The 10,807-nt window shown below is 38.9% G+C and overlaps 4 non-coding genes across 4 annotated transcripts; all 4 read right to left on the bottom strand.

The window, feature by feature from the left end:
- Window positions 1-7,049: 7,049 nt before the first annotated feature.
- LOC128655161 (U6 spliceosomal RNA) lies at window positions 7,050-7,156 on the bottom strand. The gene has a single exon (XR_008401706.1). It is a non-coding gene; the product is annotated as a U6 spliceosomal RNA (small nuclear RNA).
- An 868-nt stretch (window positions 7,157-8,024) lies between these two features.
- LOC128655160 (U6 spliceosomal RNA) lies at window positions 8,025-8,131 on the bottom strand. The gene has a single exon (XR_008401705.1). It is a non-coding gene; the product is annotated as a U6 spliceosomal RNA (small nuclear RNA).
- An 866-nt stretch (window positions 8,132-8,997) lies between these two features.
- Window positions 8,998-9,104, bottom strand: LOC128655157 (U6 spliceosomal RNA). Its single transcript, XR_008401702.1, has one exon. It is a non-coding gene; the product is annotated as a U6 spliceosomal RNA (small nuclear RNA).
- Window positions 9,105-9,975: 871 nt separating this feature from the next.
- LOC128655158 (U6 spliceosomal RNA) lies at window positions 9,976-10,082 on the bottom strand. Its single transcript, XR_008401703.1, has one exon. It is a non-coding gene; the product is annotated as a U6 spliceosomal RNA (small nuclear RNA).
- Between the last annotated feature and the right edge of the window lie 725 nt (window positions 10,083-10,807).

The following is a 10,807-nucleotide window of genomic DNA, read 5'->3' as shown; positions in this document are numbered from 1 at the left end:
TAGGTTTGAAGCAGCCACTTAAGATGAATACTAAAGCTGTTAGATATATACAATAACAATAGAACGATACGCTATTTGCCACCTACCCTCCACCCCCCACCACCTCTGTGCGGTTAGGGATGATTTCCTTCTTCCCCGCATATCTTTTGACAGAGTTAGGTAGTCTCTGTCCAACCCGTAGAGCCATAACTTAGTTTTTCCTGCATTTCCATAGAACGGCTCTCGGGGTTTCAAAACAGGTAATTAAACTTTGTTTATAATTTCCTGCGTCCCTGTAGTTTATTTAAGATAGTAGTCCTAGTCACCCATACGTTTTAATACTAGTTCAGTGGTAACAGATAATAGATTTAGAATAGAATCTGAAGTTTGTTTTATTTGAATATTGTATGTTCATTCCATATTTTGTATCATTCCATATATGTTGAAACAGTGATTGGTACTATTATCTCTGCCAACATGTCCTCAAATACCTGTTTAATTTCTGGTCCCTTGACTGGACCTGTTAATCTGAGGACTTTGCGAATTTATTAGACTTAAAAAATGAGGTGTTTCAGTGTCATGTCATGTCAGTAGAATGTATCATGTGAAGTTTTACCTTTTGATGAGACTGTTGTGAACCTGCTTTTTTAACCTCAATAAAAAACTATTAAAGTAAAAAAAAAAAAAAAAAAAAAAAAAGATAATCCCCTGTTCAGCAATGTAAGTTCACCATCCTTCAACGTTGTGTGCAAGATGTTCACTACTGTCAATTCTTTTGGTTTCATTGGCCCCTCTGGTTGGATTTTCTGACCTGCATCTTTTTTTTTGTGTGTTTTTTTCCGGCTCGTCGCCTGTTTGCTCTCCGCTCGGACTCATGGAGCTTGACGTTGTATCCGTCGTCGTCTCTCCTTCCGGAACACGTGGGCCTTTCTTGTGCTGTTGATTGGTTCCCCATTCCCCCTTGGGTTGTTTACCCCGGTTGCCATGGGAACTCTGTCGCCATCTGTACACCCAACCTTGTGAGTAATCTTGTTCATCTCTTATGAACTTTATACGTTTCCTTTCTTGCAGCTATTTTTGCAGACGGCTTATTTTCTCATCAGTAATTTAGTCGAGTCTCTCACTAAAAACAACCCTCATGAGGGTACAACGGATAGTTACAGAACCTGAGAATTACAGTAAAAGATTCAAAGAGATGCAAAAGAAATTTCTTAATAGAGGGTATCCACAAGTGGTTATAGACAAATGTAGCAAAGCCCTGGGAAAAATAAGACCTAAGCCAGATAAAAATAAAAACAGAATGTTTTTTTCTTCACAGTATAGCTCTCATGGTAACCACATAGCCAAAATAATAAATAAACATTGGCCCATACTCCAAAAACTTCAATTTTTCCTACCTTAATTCCGATTGGCTGATAGGATTCTATCAGCCAATCGGAATTCAAGGGACGCCATCTTAAAGGACCAGTCATTCAGTCGTCACCGTCGGATGGAAGAGGATGCTCCGCGTCGGATGTCTTTAAGATGGACCCGCTCCGGAAGGATGAAGATAGAAGATGCCGCTTAGATGAAGAGTTCTGCCAGTCTGGATGTCCTCTTCTGCCCGGATAGGATGAAGACTTCAGACCCTCTGGAGGACCACTTGTGCCCGACTGGGTGAAGACGGCTCAAGGTAGGGTGATCTTCAGGGGGTTAGTGTTAGGTTTTTTAAAGGGGGGATTGGGTGGGTTTTAGAGTAGGGGTATGTGGGTGGTGGGTTGTAATGTTGGGGGGGTATTGTATTTTTCTTTTACAGGTAAAAGAGATGATTACTTTGGGGCAATGCCCCACAAAAGGCCCTTTTAAGGGCTATTTGTAATTTAGTATAGGGTAGGGAATTTTATTATTTTGGGGGGCTTTTTATTTTATTTGGGGGATTAGATTAGGTGTAATTAGTTTAAAAAATTGTAATTTATTTTTATTTTCTGTAAATTAGTGTTTTTTTCCGTAATTTAGTTTATTTAATTTAATTGTAATTAGTTTAATTTAATTAAGTTAATTTATTTATTTATAGAGTAGTGTTAGGTGTAATTGTAACTTAGGTTAGGGTTTATTTTACAGGTATATTTGTATTTATTTTAGCTAGGTAGTTATTAAATAGTTAATAACTATTTAATAACTATTCTACCTAGTTAAAATAAATACAAAGTTGCCTGTAAAATTAAAATAAATCCTAAAATAGCTATAATGTAACTATTAGTTATATTGTAGCTATATTAGGGTTTATTTTATAGGTAAGTATTTAGTTTTAAATAGGATTTATTTATTTAATTATAGTAATTTTATTTATATTTATTAAAAATAGATTTAAGTTAGGGGGGTGTTAGGGTTAGGCTTAGGGGTTAATACATTTAATATAGTAGCGGTGATGTTGGGGGCAGCAGATTAGGGGTTAATAATTGTAGTTAGGTTGCGGCGACATTGGGGGTGGCAGATTAGGGGTTAATATATATATATAATGTAGGTGGCGGCGGTGTTAGGGACAGCAGATTAGAGGTTCATAGGTATAATGTAGGTTGCGGTGGTGTCCGGAGCGGCAGATTAGGGGTTAATAATATAATGTAGGTGGCGAGGATGTCGGGTGCAGCAGATTAGGGGTTAATAAGTGTTAGATTAGGGGTGTTTAGACTCGGGGTTCATGTTAGGGTGCTAGGTGTAGACATAAAAGATATTTCCCCATAGGAAACAATGGGGCTGGGTTAGAAGCTGGACGCTGCTTTTTTGCAGGTGTTAGGTTTTTTTTCCAGCCGTCTCAGCCCCATTGTTTCCTATGGGGAAATCGTGCACGAGCACGTTTTAGCCAGCTTACCACTAACGTAAGCAGCGCTGGTATTACAGTGAGAAGTGGAGCTAAATTTTCTCAACGCTCACTTTTCTGATGCTAACGCAGCCATTCAGAAAACTTGTAATACCAGCGTTGTTTAACGTGAGCGCTGGAAAAAAAAGGTTCGTTAGCAACGCACCCCTGTTACTGCAAAACTCATAATCTAGGCGATAGTAAGTAAATATATTTATTTGAAAAAAAAAATTCTACCAATAAATCTATATTCATTTTGGAATTCATCAAAAATGAAAATCTGTAAGAAAAAACAAAAATATTAGAATATGAAATCAATTATGTTATTTAATGAACACATGACTAAACAAATATTCTGTAAATATAATAATTGAACATGTATCTTCTGTCTATGCTCTAACATGTATTGTTTGTTTTGATATTAAAGCCAGGTTCAGACTGAAGACCTAGATCTATATCATCTATATCCATCTATCTAAACATAATTTTAAATTAATCACATTAAATTGTCTAATCAAGAGTTGACTTAAATATTAACTTTTAAAATTAGACAAAATAATGCCTAATATCCAATTTTGTTCAAATATCCTAATTATTCAATTGTTTGAGGGACATAATTAAATGTAATATTTCCTGTCCCTTCAAAAACTTATATACCTAAATGTCAACTATGAAATGCATCCCTTTATCTGTATGATTGATCACAATCTGAGTCCTCTCTAGCACAAAGTAGGGGGAATGTATATTTAATAAATGTCTTCAAAAATAGGACATGTTTAAAATTGTCTGACACATTCAATATATTATGAATTAGTTGCACATTATTCCTCCTAAGATTCTTAATAGCATGCATTGTGCAAACTAACCTGGATGTATGGTCTTTAAAAGTCGATTCTATTCAAAATATCAGTTATACTTAAATACGTGTCATATTCATCACTTTCAAAAATAGAGGATTGTGAAATACCATCTAAAAGAAGAGGAAACATTAGTGTTTCCCATAGGATGTATCCTGCATCCCCAGTCTTGTTCCAGAGAATTGTGTACACTTACCATGTGAACGTGTCTTTGTATGTTTTTCGAAGTCAGCACAGTTGAAAGACAATGCCACAGACATGATCACATTGGTATTCTTCACTTTCAGTCTGGTATTCTTCACTTTCAGTCTGTAGATGAAGTCAATCTCCCTAATGAAAAATAAAGTGTACATCAAATCTGTAATAAAATGTTACATAGTTCTGCATCCCTCCCCCTAACTATTTCCTAAAATATTTATATCAATAGCTTACTAAGCATATGTAGCCTCTTTCGTGTTATGTTCTAACAATCAAGTGTAAAGCAGAGTCACATACATTGTGCATACTCAACCTCTGATGTATGACTCAATTCAATGTGCTTCAGAGTATCTCTTTATCTGCTGTCACATTAATACATTTCAGAATATATAAAATCTAATAATGTATAAACTGCGTAAGACATGTAAACTAATAGTGTGCCATATGATGAATCAGGGGCCACACCCCTATCTTGTTCTATACAGTGTATATACTTACAATATGAAGGTGTCTTTATGTGTTTTTCAAAGTCAGCACAGTTGAAAGACAATGCCACAGACATGATCACATTGGTATTCTTCACTTTCATTCTGTAGATGAAGTCATCTCCCTAATGTAAAATAAATTGAAAATCAAATATCTCCAACACTACCTATTTCCTAATATGTTTATAGCAATAGCTTACTTAGCCTCTTTTGTGTTATGTTCTAACAATCAAGTTTTAAGCTGAGTCACATACATTGTGCAGACTTAACCTATGATGTATGACTTTGGCAATACTATATGCTTCAGAGTATTCCTTTATCTGCTATCTGTGGCATTTATCTCTTTCAGACTATCTAAAAGCTAATAATGTCTAAACTAAATACATGTAAACTAATTGTATGCCATATGATGGATCATTGTGCAAAATCCCCCTACCCCCCATCTCAGTCTATACATTGTGTTTACTTACTATCTGATGTTGTCTTTAAAAATCAGGTGGCGAAGTCATTACAGGAGCCAATGCCAAAATCATTTGATGTATAAATTACCTATGATAATAAAATATATTTTAGATTTTGCTATAATCATTTCTTGAACAATCCTAACATGTTCGCACGATTCTACTTTCATTTTCCTAAAAGTCTCACATATTTGCAATGCTCCTATATAACATAGTATTTACTGTCTGAAGTAGCGGTTGATGATGTTGGCTCTGACATTGACCCCCCTCAATCCGGAATGGCCCCTCTAGAACTGGGTTGTCCTCCTCATCTTGGAGGACTTGAAGCACCTGGACAGCCTGCAACGTTTCAGCCCGCTGAGCTATGTTATGCAGGACGCTGCAGGCTATAACCATCTTCGCCACCTTACTAGGGCTGTATTGGAGGGCTCCTCCAGACCTGTCTAGGCATCGTAACTGCATTTTGAGGAGCCCAAACATCCACTCCACTATAGCCCTTGTCCGCTTGTGCACCCAATTATAGCGCACCTGGGCATCATCTGTGGGGTTACATATAGGCGTAATGAGCCAAGGCCGGCTCATGTAACCCGAATCGCCTATAAAAAATGAACATGACAAAATGTCAATTTTACAAATATCTCAAAAATTATGATCTGAAAATACATTTAAATAAAATGATACAATGCATTTGTGTATACGAAAATCGCCTAAACTAGACATTTGCTGAAAGAGACAAATAAATGGTTAAATTGCATCCTATAGCTGCACATTTAAGCTATGACCTGCTACATATCTGTTTGGAGCTCAAACTAGACATTTGCGGAAAAAAACAAATAAATTGTTAAAGCGCATCCTATAGCTGCACATTTTGCACATTACACAAACACAACTGTTTGCGAACATTACAGTGGCAATTGTCTAACTTCTTAAACATGCTGTGCACAAGTACTCACCAATGAGCCACCCATGGGGAAACTGTCTGTCCTCAAACTGTCGCCAGAGTGAGGACTGCCTGAGGATACGGGCATCATGACAAGCCCCCCAAAATTCGCACACACCTGCATAATCCTCATCCGTGAGTTGCAAATGAACTGCACGTTCAGACTATGAAAATGTTTGCGATTTCAGAAGGTCTGATCATCTGCTGGAGCACGCAGCACAATGTGGGTGCAATCTATTGCTCCCAAGACATTGGGCATTTGAGCTATTGCATAGAATTCCCTCTTGATGCACCTCCAATCGTCATCATTTGGAGGGAATCCTATGTAAAGCTTATAAACCCGTACCATGACGTTCAGAAACTTGTCAAAAACCACAGAGACGGTATCCTGAGACAACCCATGCATGCACCCCTCTCCGTATTGAAAACTTCCGGAGGCCAGGACATTTATGCAGCATAGCATCTTGGTCATGCCAGGGATTGCAGTCTGCATCCATTTACGTGGCTCCAGATGAGGTTTAAGTACTTTGTAAAGGCCCATGAGTTGCTCTTGATTGAGCCTATACACTTTTCAAAAACCTCGAAGTCGCTCATGTTCTCAAAGGTGGGCCTCACCCTTTCAACACAAGGACCTCTGATCAGACTTTCCCCACACCTCTCTTGCAGACACCGAGTACCACTGACTCTGTTGTACAAAACTTGTACAACAGCACCTGCACAATCTAATTGAGGATCATCCATATTTGCAAAGCCAAGCAGCACAAAGCAAAACAGCAGAGCAAACGCACAAGGAGTAACAAGGTATGCAGAAACACAAAAGCGATTTAGGGGCAAATATTGACTAGGATTATTAGCTACGTTTCTCAAGGAGGTAAAAGGATGTTCATTTTCTAAGCTGCTGTCACTTACTCTGGTCATTTGCCACAACTAGTCCCATTTTTCAGATTGATTGGCACTTTCATACATGGCTTTTGTCAGTTTCAGAATCATGTGAGCTGCAATGAGATGGACACACATTTACATAAAATGAGATGGACAACAATTTACCAGAAATGCATTACTTTCCATCGTAATTATTATTTACTGAGACCGCAGGCAGAGCTATTGTAAAAGGACTCTAAGGTGTACTCATCTGTCCTGTCTTGCCCAATTTGACATTTTCACTTTCATTAATCGAATGACTCCATGTAGATTGCGGTCAAATTCCCCTTTAAAATAGCAAACAGCTGGCACTTCTTGAATCTCAACACATGATTGCGTAGCGAGGAATAAAAAAAAAAAGTGAGTGCGATTCAAAATATGGAACGCTTCACGAATTTGCGTGTCATCCTTGCGCAGGGGCGATGCTAATCTTCTCTGTATCGTTCCAATTTTAGTATATGTGCTGCCGAAGCAAGCACACTATGCAAGCCAAGCCACCAGGTTTATATACTACGACCGATGAGAAACTTTTCAACATAGGGAGACTGACCAATCGGGTGCATTGGGGAGAAACCTTTCAGTATACTGTTTACATTACACAAAACCCACAGCATTTTTTGCCAGCTTGAAGATACACTTAGTACGGCCACATGGAGAAAGCATGGTTTTCTGACGCAATTTAATCCAAGGAATATGCAAATGCATATGCAAAACGCTTGCTAACATGTGACAGGGCAGCATGGCCACTAGAGGGCGCTGTTTTCGGTTTTGACGTTTTAGGGGGGCCGTTTCTACTGTCTATACACATACCACAGTTAGAACCAACCAGGGAAACAAAAGACCTCTCAACTTCCTAACTTTAGTAACTTTACAGCTTTAGGGGCAAATATTGACTAGGATTATTAGCTACGTTTCTCAAGGAGGTAAAAGGATGTTCATTTTCTAAGCTGCTGTCACTTACTCTGGTCATTTGCCACAACTAGTCCCATTTTTCAGATTGATTGGCACTTTCATGCTTGGCTTTTGTCAGTTTCAGAATCACGTGAGCTGCAATGAGATAGACACACATTTACATAAAATGAGATGGACAACAATTTACCAGAAATGCATTACTTTCCATCGTAATTATTATTTACTGAGACCGCAGGCAGAGCTATTGTAAAAGGACTCTAAGGTGTACTCATCTGTCCTGTCTTGCCCAATTTGACATTTTCACTTTCATTAATCGAATGACTCCATGTAGATTGCTGTCAAATTCCCCTTTAAAATAGCAAACAGCTGGCACTTCTTGAATCTCAACACACGGTTGCGTAGCGAGGAATAAAAAAAAAAAAAGTGAGTGTGATTCAAAATACAGAACGCTTCACGAATTTGCGTGTCATCCTTGCGCAGGGGCCATGCTAATCTTCTCTGTATCGTTCCAATTTTAGTATATGTGCTGCCGAAGCAAGCACACTATGCAAGCCAAGCCACCAGGTTTATATACTACGACCGATGAGAAACTTTTCAACATAGGGAGACTGACCAATCGGGTGCATTGGGGAGAAACCTTTCGGTATACTGTTTACATTACACAAAACCCACAGCATTTTTTGCCAGCTTGAAGATACACTTAGAAAACCATGCTTTCTCCATGTGGCCGTACTGACGCAATTTAGTCCAAGGAATATGCAAATGCATATGCAAAACGCTTGCTAACATGTGACAGGGCAGCATGGCCACTAGAGGGCGCTGTTTTCGGTTTTGACGTTTTAGGGGGGCCGTTTCTACTGTCTATACACATACCACAGTTAGAACCAACCAGGGAAACAAAAGACCTCTCAACTTCCTAACTTTAGTAACTTTACAGCTTTAGGGGCAAATATTGACTAGGATTATTAGCTACGTTTCTCAAGGAGGTAAAAGGATGTTCATTTTCTAAGCTGCTGTCACTTACTCTGGTCATTTGCCACAACTAGTCCCATTTTTCAGATTGATTGGCACTTTCATGCTTGGCTTTTGTCAGTTTCAGAATCACGTGAGCTGCAATGAGATAGACACACATTTACATAAAATGAGATGGACAACAATTTACCAGAAATGCATTACTTTCCATCGTAATTATTATTTACTGAGACCGCAGGCAGAGCTATTGTAAAAGGACTCTAAGGTGTACTCATCTGTCCTGTCTTGCCCAATTTGACATTTTCACTTTCATTAATCGAATGACTCCATGTAGATTGCGGTCAAATTCCCCTTTAAAATAGCAAACAGCTGGCACTTCTTGAATCTCAACACACGGTTGCGTAGCGAGGAATAAAAAAAAAAAGTGAGTGCGATTCAAAATATGGAACGCTTCACGAATTTGCGTGTCATCCTTGCGCAGGGGCCATGCTAATCTTCTCTGTATCGTTCCAATTTTAGTATATGTGCTGCCAAAGCGAGCACACTATGCAAGCCAAGCCACCAGGTTTATATACTACGACCGATGAGAAACTTTTCAACATAGGGAGACTGACCAATCGGGTGCATTGGGGAGAAACCTTTCGGTATACTGTTTACATTACACAAAACCCACAGCATTTTTTGCCAGCTTGAAGATACACTTAGAAAACCATGCTTTCTCCATGTGGCCGTACTGACGCAATTTAGTCCAAGGAATATGCAAATGCATATGCAAAACGCTTGCTAACATGTGACAGGGCAGCATGGCCACTAGAGGGCGCTGTTTTCGGTTTTGACGTTTTAGGGGGGGCCGTTTCTACTGTCTATACACATACCACAGTTAGAACCAACCAGGGAAACAAAAGACCTCTCAACTTCCTAACTTTAGTAACTTTACAGCTTTAGGGGCAAATATTGACTAGGATTATTAGCTACGTTTCTCAAGGAGGTAAAAGGATGTTCATTTTCTAAGCTGCTGTCACTTACTCTGGTCATTTGCCACAACTAGTCCCATTTTTCAGATTGATTGGCACTTTCATGCTTGACTTTTGTCAGTTTCAGAATCACGTGAGCTGCAATGAGATAGACACACATTTACATAAAATGAGATGGACAACAATTTACCAGAAATGCATTACTTTCCATCGTAATTATTATTTACTGAGACCGCAGGCAGAGCTATTGTAAAAGGACTCTAAGGTGTACTCATCTGTCCTGTCTTGCCCAATTTGACATTTTCACTTTCATTAATCGAATGACTCCATGTAGATTACGGTCAAATTCCCCTTTAAAATAGCAAACAGCTGGCACTTCTTGAATCTCAACACACGGTTGCGTAGCGAGGAATAAAAAAATAAATAAAGTGAGTGCGATTCAAAATATGGAACGCTTCACGAATTTGCGTGTCATCCTTGCGCAGGGGCCATGCTAATCTTCTCTGTATCGTTCCAATTTTAGTATATGTGCTGCCAAAGCAAGCACACTATGCAAGCCAAGCCACCAGGTTTATATACTACGACAGATGAGAAACTTTTCAACATAGGGAGACTGACCAATCGGGTGCATTGGGGAGAAACCTTTCGGTATACTGTTTACATTACACAAAACCCACAGCATTTTTTGCCAGCTTGAAGATACACTTAGAAAACCATGCTTTCTCCATGTGGCCGTACTGACGCAATTTAGTCCAAGGAATATGCAAATGCATATGCAAAACGCTTGCTAACATGTGACAGGGCAGCATGGCCACTAGAGGGCGCTGTTTTCAGTTTTGACGTTTTAGGGGGGCCGTTTCTACTGTCTATACACATACCACAGTTAGAACCAACCAGGGAAACAAAAGACCTCTCAACTTCCTAACTTTAGTAACTTTACAGCTTTAGGGGCAAATATTGACTAGGATTATTAGCTACGTTTCTCAAGGAGGTAAAAGGATGTTCATTTTCTAAGCTGCTGTCACTTACTCTGGTCATTTGCCACAACTAGTCCCATTTTTCAGATTGATTGGCACTTTCATGCTTGGCTTTTGTCAGTTTCAGAATCACGTGAGCTGCAATGAGATAGACACACATTTACATAAAATGAGATGGACAACAATTTACCAGAAATGCATTACTTTCCATCGTAATTATTATTTACTGAGACCGCAGGCAGAGCTATTGTAAAAGGACTCTAAGGTGTACTCATCTGTCCTGTCTTGCCCAATT

Source organism: Bombina bombina, chromosome 3, assembly GCF_027579735.1.
Source record: "Bombina bombina isolate aBomBom1 chromosome 3, aBomBom1.pri, whole genome shotgun sequence".
Taxonomy (NCBI): Eukaryota; Metazoa; Chordata; class Amphibia; order Anura; family Bombinatoridae; genus Bombina; species Bombina bombina.
Note: the sequence above shows the minus strand (reverse complement) of the source record. Positions and strands in the feature narration are given on the sequence as shown.